This window comes from Globicephala melas, chromosome 3 (genome assembly GCF_963455315.2).
Source record: "Globicephala melas chromosome 3, mGloMel1.2, whole genome shotgun sequence".
Classification (NCBI taxonomy): Eukaryota; Metazoa; Chordata; class Mammalia; order Artiodactyla; family Delphinidae; genus Globicephala; species Globicephala melas.
This window is the reverse complement of record NC_083316.1, coordinates 35618807-35634509: the sequence shown is the minus strand read 5'-3', so window position 1 is coordinate 35634509 and position 15703 is coordinate 35618807. Positions and strand designations below refer to the sequence as shown.

Sequence of the window (15703 nt, the reverse complement as noted above, 5' to 3'; positions counted from 1 at the left end):
TAATATTGATAATTACCTTAAATGTGAATGGATTTAATGCTACAACCAAAAGATATAGGCTTGCGGAATGGAAACAAAAACAAAGCCCATATATATGCTGTCTACAAGAGACCCACTTCAGACCTAGGGACACATACAAACTGAAAGTGAGGGGATGGAAAAAGATATTCCATGCAAATGGAAATCAAAAGATAGCTGGAGTAGCAATACTCATAACAGATAAAATAGACTTTAAAATAAAGACTATTACAAGAGACAAGGAAGGACACTACATAATGATCAAGGGATCAATCCAAGAAGAAGATAGAACAATTATAAATATATATGCAGCCAACATAGGAGCACCTCAATACATAAGGCAAATGCTAACAGCTATAAAAGAGGAAATTTCAGTAACACAATAATAGTGGGGGAGATTAACACCTCACTTACACCAGTGGACAGATCATCCAGACAGAAAATTAATAAGGAAACACAAGCTTTAAATGACACAATAGACCAGGTAGATTTAATTGATATTTATAGGACATTCCTTCCAAAAACAGCAGATTACACTTTCTTCTCAAGTGCACAAGGAACATTATCCAGGATAGATCAGATCTCAGGTCATAAATCAAGCTTCAGTAAATTTAAGAAAATTGAAATCATATCAAGCATCTTTTCTGACCACAACGCTATGAGATTAGATATAAATTACAGGGAAAACAATGTGAAGAACAAAAACACATGGAGGCTAAACAATACATTACTAAATAACCAAGAGATCACTGAAGAAATAAAAAAATATCTAGAGACAAATGACACGATGTGAAAACACGATCCAAAACCTATGGAATGCAGCAAAAGCAGTTCTAAGAGGGAAGTTTACAGCAATACAATCTTACCTCAAGAAACAAGAAACATCTCAAATAAACAATCTAACCATACACCTAAAGGAACTAGAGAAAGAAGAACAAACAAAACCCAAAGTTAACAGGTGGAAAGAAATCATAAAGATCAGAGCAGAAATAAATGAAATAGAAACAAAGAAAACAATAGCAAAGATCAATAAAACTAAAAGGTGGTTCTTTGAGAAGATAAACAAAATTGATAAACCTTTAGCCAGACTCATCAAGAAAAAGAGGGAGAGGATTCAAATCAATAAAATGAGAAATGAAAAAGGAGAAGTTACAACAGACGCTGCAGAAATACAAAGCATCATAAGTGACTACTACAAGCAATTCTATGCCAATAAAATGGACAATCTGGAAGAAATGGACAAATTCTTAGAAGGGTATAACCTTCCAAGACTGAACCAGGAAGAAATAGAAAATATGAACAGACCAATCACAAGTAATAAAATTGAAACTGTGATTAAAAATCTTCCAACAAACAAAAGTCCAGGACCAGACGGCTTCACAGGTGAATTCTATCAAACATTTGGAGAAGAGCTAACACCCATCCTTCTCAAATTCTTCCAAAAAATTGCAGAGGAAGGAACACTCCCAACCTCATTCTATGAGGCCACCATCACCCTGATAGCAAAACCAGACAGAGATACTACAAAAAAAGAAAATTACAGATCAGTATCACTGAAGAATACAGATGCAAAAATCCTCAACAAATACTAGCAAACAGAATTCAGCAACACATTAAAAGGATCATGCACCATGATCAAGTGGGATTTACCCCAGGGATGCAAGGATTCTTTAATATACGCAAATCAATCAATGTGATACACCATATTAACAAATTGAAGAATAAAAACCATATGATCATCTCAATAGATGCAGAGAAAGCTTTTGACAAAATTCAACACCCATTTATGATAAAAACTCTCCAGAGAGTGGGCATAGAGGGAAATTACCACAATATAATAAAGGCCATATACAACAAACCCACAGCAAACATCATTCTCAATGGTGAAAAACTGAAACCATTTCCTCTAAGATCAGGAAAAGACAAGGATGTCCACTCTCGCCACTCTTATTCAACATAGTTTTGGAAGACCTAGCCACAGCAATCAGAGAAGAAAAAGAAATAAAAGGAATACACATTGGAAAAGAAGAAGTAAAACCGTCACTGTTTGCAGATGACATGATACTATACATAGAAAATCCTAAAGATGCCACCAGAAAACTACTAGAGCTAATCAATGAATTTGGTAAAGTTGCAGGATACAAAATTAATGCACAGAAATCTCTTGCATTCCTATACACTAACGATGAAAGATCAGAAAGATAAATTAAGGAAACAATCCCATTCACCATTGCAACAAAAAGAATAAAATACCTAGGAATAAACCTACCTAAGGAGGTAAAAGACCTGTACTCAGAAAACTATAAGACACTGATGAAAGAAATCAAAGATGACACAAACAGATGGAGAGATATAACATGTTCGTGGATTGGAAGAATCAATATTGTGAAAATGACTCTACTACCCAAAGCAATCTATAGATTCAATGCAATCCCTATCAAATTACCAATGGCATTTTTTACAGAACTAGAACAAAAAATCTTAAAATCTGTATGGAGACACAAAAGACCCCGAATAGCCAAAGCAATCTTGAGGGAAATAAACAGAGCTGGAGGAATCAGACTCCCTGATTTCAGACCATATTACAAAGCTACAGTAATCAAGACAATATGGTACTTGCACAAAAACAGAAATATAGATCAGTGGAACAGGATAGAAAGCCCAGAGATAAACCCATGCACCTATGGTCAACTAATCTATTACAAAGGAGGCAAGGATATACAATGGAGAAAAGACAGTCTCTTCAATAAGTGGTGCTGGGAAAACCAGACAGCTACATGTAATAGAATGAAATTAGAACATTCTCTAACACCATATACAAAATTAATTCAAAGTGGAATTAAGACCTAAATGTAAGACTGGACACTCTAAAACTCTTAGAGGAAAATATAGGGAGAACACTCTTTGACATAAATCACAGCAAGATCTTTTTTGACGCACCTCCTAAAGTAATGGAAATAAAAATAAACAAATGGGACCTAGTGAAACTAAAAGCTTTTGCACAGCAAAGGAAACTGTAAACAAGATGAAAAGACAACCCTCAGAATGGGAGAAAATATTTGTAAACGAATCAACGGACAAAGGATTAATCTCCAAAATATATAAACAGCTCATGCAGCTCAATATTAAAAAAACAAACAACCCAATCAAAAATGGGCAGAAGACCTAAATAGACATTTCTCCTAAAAAGACATACAGATGGACAAGAGGCACATGAAAAGCTGCTCAACATCACTAATTATTAGAGAAATGCAAATCAAAACTACAGTGAGGTATCACCTCACGCCAGTTAGAATGGGCATCATCAGAAAATCTACAAACAACAAATGCTGGAGAGGCTATGGAGAAATGGGAACCCACTTGCACTGTTGGTGGGAATGTAAATTGATACAGCCATTATGAGAACAGTATGGAGGTTCCTTAAAAAACTAAAAATAGAATTACCATATGACCCAGCAATCCCACTACTGGGCATATACCCAGCGAAAACTGTAATTCAAAAAGACACATGCAGACTTCCCTGGTGGTGCAGTGTTTAAAAATCCGCCTGCCAATGCAGGGGACACGGGTTCGAGCCGTGGTCTGGGAAGATCCCACATGCCACGGAGCAACTAAGCCCATGTGCCACAACTACTGAGCCTGTGCTCTAGAGCCTGTAAACCACAACTATTGAGCCCACGTGCCACAACTACTGAAACCCTCACGCCTAGAGCTTGTGCTCTGCAACAAGAGAAGCCACCACAATGAGAGGCCCACACACTGCAACGAAGAGTAGGCCCCTGCTCACTGCAACTAGAGAAAGCCTGTGCACAGCAACAAAGACCTAACACAGCCAAAAAAAAAAAAAAAGACACATGCACCCCAATGTTCACTGCAGCACTGTTTACAATAGCCAGGTCATGGAAGCCACCTAAATGCCCATCGACAGAGAAATGGATAAAGAAGATGTACTACCTATATACAATGGAATATTACTCAGCCATAAAAAGGAACAAAATCGGGTCATTTGTAGAGACATGGATGGACCTACAGACTGTCATACAGAGTGAAGTAAGTCAGAAAGATCGTATATTAACACATATATGTAGAATCTAGATAAATGGTACAGATGAGTTTGCAAGGCAGAAATAGAGACACAGATGTAGAGAACAAACGTTTGGACACTAAGGGAGATGTGGGAAGAAGGGTGGTGGTGGTGGGATAAACTGGGAGATTGGGATTGACATATATACATTTATATGTACAAAATAGGTAACTAATAAGAACTGCTGTATAAAAAATCAATAATAAAATTAAATTTAAAAACCAAAATACTGTACACTCATTATTAATAAAAATGTTAGCAAACTAGGTATAGAGGGGAACTTACTCAACCAATTAAGTCTATCTGCCAAAACCTACAGCAGACATCTTTTTAAATGGTGAAATATTAGAAGCATTCTCTACAAAATCAGGAAGAAGACAAGGTTGCCTGCTAACACTGCTTCTATTCAATATTTATTGGAGCCTCTGGCCAATGAAAGAAGACAAGAACTAAATAGTGAAAAGAAACAAAACTGTTCTAATTTGCTGACAAAGAATTTTTTTTTTTTTTTGTGGTACTCGGGCCTCTCACTGTTGTGGCCACTCCCGTTGCGGAGCACAGGCTCCGGACGCGCAGGCTCAGCAGCCGTGGCTCATGGACCCAGCCGCTCCGCGGCATGTGGGATCTTTCCGGATCGGGGCACGAACCCGCGTCCCCTGCATCGACAGGCAGACTCTCAACCACTGCGCCACCAGGGAAGCCCGACAAAGAATTTTAAACATTGAAAATCTTAGAGACTTTACTCACAAACGATTAAAACTAATAAATAAGTTTAACAATGTTGCTGAAGACAAAATCAGTGCAAATTCAATAACATTTGTATTCACCAATAATAATCTGGCAATAATAAGAAAATATAACAATAATAAAACATATTCCATTCATATGAGTAGCAATAAAAATTCATGAGATACCTAAGGATAAATGCAACAAAGGAGATGAGAGAGACATAAATCATGAAAATTATGAAAGCTTATTGGAGAACAAAAAAGAATACATGGAAAAAACATACCATGTTTAATAAAAGAATACCTAAACTCAATATCATAAAGATGTAAACTCTTCCCTAAATGAATATACAAACTTAGTGAATTTCAATGGAAATCTCAATTGTTTTTTGTTTTTGTGTATGAGTATGCTTAAAACGGCATATTTCGTCGTGTATTCCATAACACATGGAAGAGGCTTGTTCCAGTTTCATGCTTTAGATTGGTACACCTGCTCTCAACTCCAAATTTCAGAACAGGAAACATCTTCATGCCTTCTGAAAGAGGTATGAGCAAAACTGTTAACATGAGTCATTTAGAACAGCCACAGAAGTGTAGGGTTTTAAGCAACTTTCCAAGAAGGCAATGAGTTGTCCTGGGCAAAAAACGGGGGAGGTACCTTTTTCAACACTTCCGTCAGTTAGCTCAATCAGGAAGTGCTCAGCAGATGATTCTATCTTCTGACAAGTGAAAAGTTGAGAAAATGAAAATCTTACCTGAGGAAGATTTCATAAAAATAAATGCGTTTTTAAGAATGGGGAAGAGAGGTTAGCAGAGAAGGTAGAGGTGAGAACTTCCAAGGAAGAAAAATTCCAAAATAATTATAAACCACATTAAGGGTGGTCAGAGGTGGAAGCCTGGAATGGGTCAGGAATAGGAGCTCTCGGTACCTTTAAGACATTAGTCCAGCATCACCATTTCAATAGGCAACTGAAATGTCAAAATCTATAACATGGTTACTCCTTAAAATGTCAGTGTGACATTGTAATACTAATATATTCAGCTATTTGATAACATGATTTCCCAAGGGAAAATCTAAACAAAAACTAGTCGGGATGATTGAACATGCAAATTTTCTAGATTCTAAGTCTTTTGTTTCAAAAATAAAAGTGATAGGAAAATCATGTTGCAAAACCTAAGAGATGTCCTTTAGAAAGGAGGTCATAGTGAAACCGTGCAACTCAGATTGGGACTTGAACCCATGGTCTTTTTTTTTCTATTTTGGGTGTGTTGGGTCTTCGTTGCTGCGCGCGGGCTTTCTCTAGTTGTGACGAGCAGGGTCTACTCTTCGTTGCGGTGTGCAGGCTTCTCACCACCGTGGCTTCTCTTGTTGCAGAGCACGGTCTCTAGGAGTGCGGGCTTCAGTAGTTGTGGCTCACGGGCTCTAGAGCGCAGGCTCAGTAGTTGTGGCACACGGCTTAGTTGCTCCATGGCATGCGGGATCTTCCCGAACCAGAGATCGAACCTGTGTCCCCTGTATTGGTAGGCGGATTCTTAACCACTGTGCCACCAGGGAAATCCCTGAACCTATGGTCTTTTAATTGAGATTACACATCTGGTCTCAGGATTTAATGAAGCTCAGGTTCTTGATGTTGCAGAAAGAATTCAGTGAGAGACAAAGTGATAGGTAAGAAGTGGATTTGTTTAGAGAGAAACATACTCCACAGATGGAGTGTGGGCCACCTCAGAAGGCGAGAGGTGCCGAAATATGGGGTGGTTATTTTTTATGGGCTAGGTAATTTCATAGGCTAATAAGTGGAAGGATTATTCCAACTATTTCAGGGAAGGGGCGGGGATTTCCAGGAATTGGGCCACCACCCACTTTTTGGCCTGTTATGGTTAGCCTCAGAACTGTCATGGCACTGGTGGGTGTGTCATTAAACGCTAATGTATTACAATGAGTGTATAATGAGGCTCAAGGTCCACTGGAAGTCGAAGCTTCCACCATCTTGGACCTAGTTGGTTCTAACCAGTTTTTGTCATGTCTTATGGCTATGTCATTCCTTTAAATGTTGTGCCCTGTCCCCTTCCCTCCTGTTTCAGTAGGAAACATGGGAGTGGGAGGGGTGGAGCTGATGATCAACCAGCCACAGACTGTGTCAAAACGGTTAGACCTATGAAGTGCTGTTAGACCACCACATGTAATCTTGGCTTGTTATTTATCTTATGGTTGTGGTCTATCTCCCTTATTAATAGCTACTGTTTAATGAGAGCCTACAATAAATAGCGAGTGCTCAGTAAGTAGGGTGAACACAGAATTTGTCACTCAAACCAAGACACTTTTGAGAGTAGAAGGGGGTGCTATTAATAATCACACTGGGACAACAGATGTAATCCAGAGCCTTCTCTGATGAACTGGGACACATGGTCACCCTATCAATCAGTGATGTTGTGGCAGTCACCGTAGGCTGGCTCACTCAACATCTTTATTAACTCTCCCTTCCTTGCCTTCTTCTGCTGTAGGGGCTGGAAAGCCCAGTTTCTCTTCCTCCCTCAGAGCTAGGGCTGTGGGATACTCCTCCAATAACAAGATGAAATATCCAGGTCAGCAGACTATTTTTAAGTGCCTGCCTACTTTAAGCCAGTGGGTACGAGGTCCTCCCCAAGAGCCACATAGGTACGATTAAATCATCAGCTAGTGGGGCAAGGTAGACACCTAAAACAGATAAATTAAATATAACGTTCAAAGCATTGGGCCAGACATATGTACAGGTAGGGTGGGCACCCAGAGAACACGTGGGGTATGGTCAATGTTCAGGGAAAACTTCCTGAATGAGATGAAACCTGAAAGAATTTGCCCCTGTGATTAAGCAAGTGCTAAGATAAGGAAATGTAGGTCAGGGAAACAGAAAGTGAAATGGGGGTTGTTGTGTTTTTTAATGGCCATTGAATGTGAGGCAATGTAAAGGGTAGGAAAATCTGTACCTCACTGTCTGCTACAAGAACTAGTGCTGTTGATTAGGTCCAAAGGGTATTTGTCTAAACGAGAAGTTCAGAAAAGTTTAAAAGGTTTTTTAAAAAAATTTAATCATAATTAAATATGATCAGAGTGTATTTTATTAGCCAAGAATGGGAGTAATAGTCTGTATTTGCATCTTAGTCTCTGTTCTGATGGGCAACTTTCACCAATTAATCTAGCATTGAACAAAAAAGGTTTAAGTCACCAAATTTCAACTATCACTGAACATTCCATCAATGAGACAAACAGCTTTAAACCCAGAGTCTACTTACTTAGCACTGCTATATACTAACTTAGCACTGCTATATACTAACCTTTAAAGAAATGTTGCATCCTGTTTCCTATAGCTATTAACTATGTCACCTGTTTTATTGTTTTAAATCTTTTTTACTTTTCTCGGCAGACAGTAGTCACCAAACTACACAGACTAGTTCTCACATGGATGTGATGTTCTATACAGAGAGGGTGACTCTTAAGGAAGCCTGAGTTTAGGCAAGACAGAAGCATTCCTCCTCACCTTCTACATCACCTTCTATATATCTCCATCCAAAACCCACCACCCAGACCACAAGCCTCTGAAGAACTTCTCTGCTTCCCGAGAAGACAGTAATTCTCTAGCACGTGCAACATGACAGAACACAAACCCGCTAACATCAATTTGTCTCAGTGTTACATGGAGTGCTCTCAAGAGGCATGAATCTTCACTGGGGCTGCTCAAGGCTTAATTCCAGAACTCTGGAAACATTGCTAAGTCGACTGCTTCTGGCTACATAGGTCCTGTGTGAGTGAAGCAGACTGGTGACTGTCATGCACTGGGGAAGATCACGTCGGATCTCCCAGGAGATCAAAGCAGCCTCAGCTTTCAGGATGTGTCTGCACACAGAAGCCTTTTCACTGGCTTCCCAGCCTCACTTAATTGCTGAGGTTCCAAGGAAAAAATCAAAATATCAGATCCACATTCCATGTGGTCTCTGCCGTGCGGGTGGGGAGACCCACACCTCCATGCTTAATGGTCCCACTGAGTCCCACCCCACCACTTCCATTCTGGTTGTCACCCAGCCCTCCCTCTCCTCCTCCATCATCTTTTCATGTGAGTATCCCTTCATTTTGTTCTGATCCACACTTTTCAGATGCCATCTCCAGATTCTTCAGATGCCAGAATGCTTTCAATGTCTAGCGAAAGATAAGACCTGTCTTAAAGGTAACTGAGTCTTCTCGAATTCATGACAGGAAGACCTCTTTACACCTGTTCCAAACCCAAAGGGTCCAGGAGGAAGAGCTGGCTTCCCAGTCAGTTAGTACTTATGAAGAACCTAATTTGCAAGGCTCTGTGTTAGGGCCAATACAGGAAGCAAATACACCACACAGAAGAATATTGAACAGTCAAGCTTAGACTATAAAGACAAGTGGAAAAAGCAACATTAAAACTGTATGTACAATATGCCTTTTTTTTTTTTTTTTTCAACTACCAAGAAACAACCCTTGGAATGTTAACCATGGCCATCTCTCTAGTTGGGATTATAGATGGTAGTAGAGACAGAATTAAAGATAATTATTTCTTTCATTTTAACATTTGTTTCTGTACTTCTGACAAGAATACTAGTGACATTGATATTTATTGTATGCCAGGCACCGTTCTAAGAGCTTTACATGAATCAACTCATTTAATTCTCGCAATTATCCTAGAAGGTAGGTACCATTATTATAGGCCCCCAAAATTGAGGTACAAAGAGGTAAAATAATGTGCCCGAGGTCACACTGTAGGTGAGTCACAGAGCCAGGATTCAAACTCAGCAAGCTATTCCAGAATTAGACTTAACCCCCACTTCTTTTTTTTTTTTTTTTTTTTTTTTTGCGGTACGCGGGCCTCTCACCGTTGTGGCCTCCCCTGACACGGAGCACAGGCTCCGGAAGCGCAGGTCCAGCAGCCATGGCTCACAGGCCCAGCTGCTCCACGGCATGTGGGATCCTCCCGGGCTGGGGCACGAACCCGTGTCCCCTGCATCGGCAGGTGGACCCTCAACCACTGCGCCACCAGGGAAGTCCAACCCTTACTTCTTGCTGCCTCTGGAATATGTACTATTTTAGAATATATACTTTATGTATGAATATAATATGTCTTACAGTAAAGAACTATAATATTTCTTTATTTCTTTATACTAAAGAAAAGAAGATTAAGAAATGAAAAGAAAAAGAAATATAAGACAAGGTAGCCAAGCAGAGAGAGGAGACAAGGTGAAAGAATAATGGTTTAGAAAGGAGTCAGGAGAAATGACTCCACACTTAACATCTCAGGATTGGTTTCCTCCACTGTAAAATGTGAAGGTGAACAAGTCTATATTCTAGAGAGATATTTTACTCTGCAGGTTACCAATAGTTGACATGAAAGGTCATGAAACCTGCACCATCATTTTAGGCTTGGCCTTCACGTCATTGATTAGTCTGTAGCAAATTTGCTGTCTTTGTGCTTAGATTAACATCTTCCAACCAATATGTACTGTAACGCAGATGCCCAAAGAGTACCAAAACTATTAGTAGAGCTAAGGATATGGTACTATATGAATGAGAGTAGAGATCGGTTTTTAAAAGACCAAAAGTGGTGAGAAAAGAGAAACTGGTCTGGCAGCATACATGATTCCAAAGGGCAGCACCCAATTTATTCAAAGCTAAAAATCCTGAGTTGATACAATTAACAATAATCAATACATGACAAGGAAAAGAAACCAATAAAATGGAATAATTTCCCAAGTATGCCTACATTAGTAATTCCCCATAATTGCAGGACATGAGTTTCCCGGCTCTACCAAGTATCTGAACATAATCCATAGAAAGTGAATCCATACTTACTGAAATTTCATAAAACAGTGAGAGAGTCCTACAAGGTTCCAAAGAGAAAAAACAGATTTCACGCCAAGAATCAAGCATCAGAATGGCAATGAACTTTCAGAAACACTGGAAGCTGGAAAACAATAAACCAATCTTTGGAAATTCGCAGGAATGAATAGCCAGTCTAGAATCCTAGACCTAGGCAAACCATCAATTAAGTGTGAGAGTGAAATAGACTTTTCCAGACATGCAAGGTCCCCCAAATTTACTTCCTGTACCCTTTCTTAAGAAGCTAGCAAAATGGATGCCCCATAAAATGAAAGCATAAACCAAGAAAGAAGAAAACAAGAGAACAGGGGGAACAGGGAATCAGCACAGAAGGAAGGTAAAGAGAAATCTTGGAATGCCAGTGGGTGTCAGGGCCATCAGAAAACTGGTTCAGACTGGAGAACTGAGGGGTCCATTTTGGAGGGCTGGAGTGGGTCCCAGAAAGAAGGCAATTGGCCGATGCATTTCATTGTGTGGAAAATACCCAGGAGAGGCATTTTAAAGAGCCTCTAGAAGAACTGGCGATAGGTTCTAAAAAGTAAAGAAATGAAAAACTATTTTCCTCAAAATAGTTGTAGAGAGAAAGAAATACAACCATAGTTCGCGATTTGGCCCTGCAGTGAACAATAATCACACAGTCATAGCAATGCAAACACAATGTTGATTTAATTAACATTGCGATGCCACTTGTGAGAAGCACGATAGGGCAGGATTTTCCACGGAGAGGTGTGCAAGTCCTTGTCTCCTGCACTCTTCCTCCTCACTGTCCTAGCACAAGACATTAGCCCCTGAATCTTCCTCCCCATTCCCCTGTATAAAATCCAAATTACTCAAATAATGGCTACTAATCCGAAAGAGCCATTTCTCCCTTTTCTATCCTTGACCAACTATTTCTGAAGTTAGCAGAACTTTGGCTGCTCTGGCTAAAGTCCTAGGAAACATTTAGTCCTCCTTCCCTAAGCCTGATGCTCTATGGAGCTCTCCCCTGCCTGGTATTTGTAAATAAAGGGTTATACTAATGGTGCTCTGGCTGATTTTCTTCCACCAACTATGTTGCAGAAATGGAGGAAGGGGAAGTTGGACGGGTGGAGTAAGAGAGCTATATGTTCCCCTATAATAAGAGAAAGTACATAGATTCTGTCTAAAACTGGTAACTCAAGGACCAGTCACATAAGTGAATTATTTGGAAATGGGGAGGTATGTGATCAAACAGCCAAGAGCAGAGTCTCCCAAGGAGGGGGACTGTTGTTTTGTTAGAATCTTTTCACATGCTCTAATTCACAAAATTAGATGAATGCCTTACTTTGATAACAATTTAAGCGATTTTTAAAAGTGAAACCTGCAATTTAAAGGTTAATAATTGCAATTACATAATCAAGTGTGTCTACAAATTATCCCAACTAAATGATCCCAACAAGTGTAAATGTAGAAAGCTTTCTTAGTGGCTTAAGGATTGGGAAGAAGGAGGTCTAGTGAGCAGATGGGAAGGCTGCCTCAGCCCATACTACTGAGGAAGCGGTGACCCAGAGAGATTTTTGGTCCACCACTCAGGCCTCCCAGAGATCCTCTAAGTTGGAGGATTTTGCTAAATAGGATAGTGGGGGCTTTCTGGAAAAGCATCAGATTCTCTGTTCTCCATGGAAGATGAAGAGTAGAGTTCTTTTTAGCTTCCTATTCTCCAACTTGTTTTTCTTTTGTTTTTGTTTTTCTGTGCAACTCTCTTTACACTCAATTTTTTCTTTTTACTTCCTTTCCTTTAATCTGTGAGTTTTCTTCTCACTTAAGACTTTTTCCCTACTGTTTTATTTTTCTCATAATCTTAAATTCTTCCTGCCACTCTACCTTGTCTCTCTTCTCACCTAGATTTTCTCTAAGTCCTACCTGATACTCATGTTCATAGACATGCCAGGTGATTTTAGTTTTCATCTCTTAATTTTCCAAGTAGTTAGCTGAGATGACTTGAGTCTTTAGAACACAACTTGCCCATCCATAAAACTGGTTAATATTCCCCAGTATACTGTATGATAATGGTTGAGCTATTTTTGAAGTTCTTGAGAAAAAAGTAATTTAAGAACTGTGATCTGATTAATTCAAATTGTAGACTATTGTCTTCATAAGAAATCTGAACATTTTCTTCTTTTCTTGAAATTTATAACTTCAATTCTAGAGAACTTTTTCTAGAATGACCATAGGAAGTGACAACCATAGAACGAGACTAATTTTATAAACAGTTTGTCCTTTCAACAACTGAAAGAAAATCAGCCAATGAATTAAGGCTCTTTAGTCCCTAGAGAAATACTGTAATGAGATTCAAAGAATGCAGTTGGATTTTACATTATATTTTAATTTTTAAGTTTCTTAAAATGGAACTAGATACTTGGCTGAAAACATTAACCTACTAGGACAAATTCTTTTTTTTTTTTTTTAACTGTAAGTCTAGGGGCTTTCAAATTTCCCAGTCATATGCTATCAATATGTAAATTTAATTTATAGGATTCAATGCTCAGGAATTGTGAATGTGTAAAATATTATGGTCCTATGGACATCAACACTTACTAATAAAAGTATTTGAATGGGACCATTGCTCCGCCCAAATTAAGCCTTTTTAACTGAAAACCTAAGGCCAAACCAAGAGCATAAAGGGCTCTATGGCCTATCTGTAGTTATTACTGGGAAATTGAGATTTCACACAAAACTGTCTTTATTTTAAATGCAGTGTTATTAGAAAAAAAGCACACACCTCAAACTAAATATCAATCCACATTTTTTTCCTAGCACAGAATGAGGCCTCTCTGAAGGTTTTTACAGGCTTACCACTTAACAGTGGTCAAGCCAAAAATAAACCTACCAGGACTTTACTAGGCAATTCAACAGCACACAAAACACCAGTCCGTGGAGAGCTGGACTTAGCTTTTTCCCTATTAGCCTCTTTCTGGGCCTCCCACTCACATTCCCCCCTCTTCTAATTAGAAAGCTAATTAGGATTCCAAATTTAACGCTTAATGGGGAGAGAGATCTGGTCACAGGCCAGGATTCCTTTAGCATCAAACACTCTCCTCGGCCTCCGTCCTTAGTGCAGAGAGCTGTGGGAAGGGAGCTGGGCCAGCGGGACTGATTGGCTGGAGGGCAGTGTTTACTCTCAGTTGTCTGAGAGGGAAGATCTGTTTCACAAATTGCACACTCTGAAAAGGTAAAATTAAACAACAACGACATGCCTTGGGCTTTTAGTACTTTAAAAAAACAAGTATCTTACAGGCTCGATTATTATTACCATGGTAACATGAGGCGACGTGGGGAGATCTCCTCAAGAACAGTTCCTGGATCCAGCCAGGCAGCCTCTCAACAGTGCCGGGCGACTTCTTCAGTTACCATGGCAACCAAAATTAGAAGTGCTTTTGCAACACTAACAGAAACCATCTTTTGAAGCTCTTCTGTGAATCAAATTGAATACTGATGATGCAAACTTGAGTGATACATATTTTTCAAACATTAAAAAATCCTATCGCCATGAACAAATACTCGTTTTAGATTCCCCTTTGCAATCTTGACTTAACTTGGAATCGATTTTTCGGTCTGGTTTTGTTTGTTTCCCTTTTGGATTCCCGCGGCCTCGAGTGCAAAGGCGATTTGTTTAACTTCCAAACTTGTCTGAAATTGCACGGGTGAGAGCTTAGAATGTGGTTCCTTCGCTCTCGGTTTGAAACGGGGTGAGGAATGGGGTGGGGGAGGGTGGGTCTAACAGAGAGCCCTCTTGTCTAATAAAGTCGGGAGGACGAAAACGGGGAGGGGTTGAGGAGACAGGCCGGGAGGGACGGCGGAGGAGGGAGAGAGAGAAAGGAAGAAAAAAAGTGCAGAGGGCTGAACCTCCGCTACCCTTATTAGGGCTAGGAGCACCTTTATCTGTTGCCTGGACCTCTCCATCCGCTCTGGTATTGTGTGAGGCACACAAAGCTGATCGGAGACGGCATTTTAAAGACCCTGTTGCGATCCTCTCCGGGTCGCATCGCCCAATCCTCGAGCTCCTAATATTCCTGAAGGGACCTCAGGGAAGAGGAGACAGGTTCTTCCTTACTTGTACAGTCTTCCAAAAGGAGCGTTTTTCTTTAGGGCGCGTCGTGGCGTGGGTGGTGGTGGAGGGTTCCTTCCTCTGGGCCACAGCCGTTCACTGTCAGTTCCCTCCACTGCCCACTGCCAGCCGGGGTCACGCAGGTCCCCGGCCCTCGATACAAACTCTCGAGCTCTGGGCTTGCGCCCGGGAGCGCTGGTGGCGCGCAGCTGGTGTGCGCGGGGCGAGGCTCAGGGCGCGCCCCCAGACACGGGTGCCCGCACCAAGCCGGGACTCCGGGACACAGGCGCACACGCACCCCGGGCGCACGCCCCCGGGCACGGGCCCCATGCGCCGGCACACCCCGGTCTCCGCCTCCAACGCGCTTTCCTCCCAGGAGCGCTGGGCCTGGGAGGGGGAGCCCCTAAAAAGCACCTAACCTTCTCCTAACCCCAAGTCGCCCACCCCCGCCAGGAGTTGTGTCTTTCTTTCCCCTCGGGTCACGGGGAGGAGAGGCGTCCCTCCTCAGCACCCAGGTCGGCAGCCTGGCGGAGGAAGGGGCTGCCGGGTGGGGTGCTGGCTGCGAGCCCCGCAGCCCTCGCTTACCTTGGTGGCGAGCTCCTCTCGCGGAGTCGGCTGCGCGGCGCCCGGCCAGGCGCTCCCGGTGGTTGGCGCGGGCGCGGGCGGTGCGTGTGTGTCGGGGCGCCGCGGCCGCGCTGTAGGCTCCCGGAGCTGTCAGGGGTGGCCGACCTGACGGACGGCGGCCGCGGCAAACCCCGCCCACCGGCCCGGCCCGGGCTCCTCCGAGGGGACCCAGTCGCCCCGCAGCGTTTCCCGAAGGACCAATCCGGAGCGGGGGGCTGGCCCGGCGGAGGCGGGGAAGGGGAGGCCCGCGGGGTACCGGGACGCGGGCCTGGACTTCGTAGGTCGGTTTCTATGGCAGCCAGGCGGGAGGG

General features: G+C 41.7%; 1 protein-coding gene across 2 annotated transcripts in view; it reads right to left on the bottom strand.

Annotated features, from left to right (window-relative positions):
* Positions 1-15492, bottom strand: part of NIM1K (NIM1 serine/threonine protein kinase) — a 72893-nt gene extending 57401 nt beyond the window's left edge. Inside the window, exon 1 of one of the 2 annotated variants that reach the window (XM_030882003.2) lies at positions 15354-15492. The gene's annotated coding sequence lies outside the window, so the exon portion shown is untranslated. Of the gene's footprint in view, positions 1-14774; positions 14917-15353 lie in introns of those variants that run through there. The other variant, XM_060295751.1, reaches the window with a different exon arrangement.
* Positions 15493-15703: the final 211 nt, after the last annotated feature.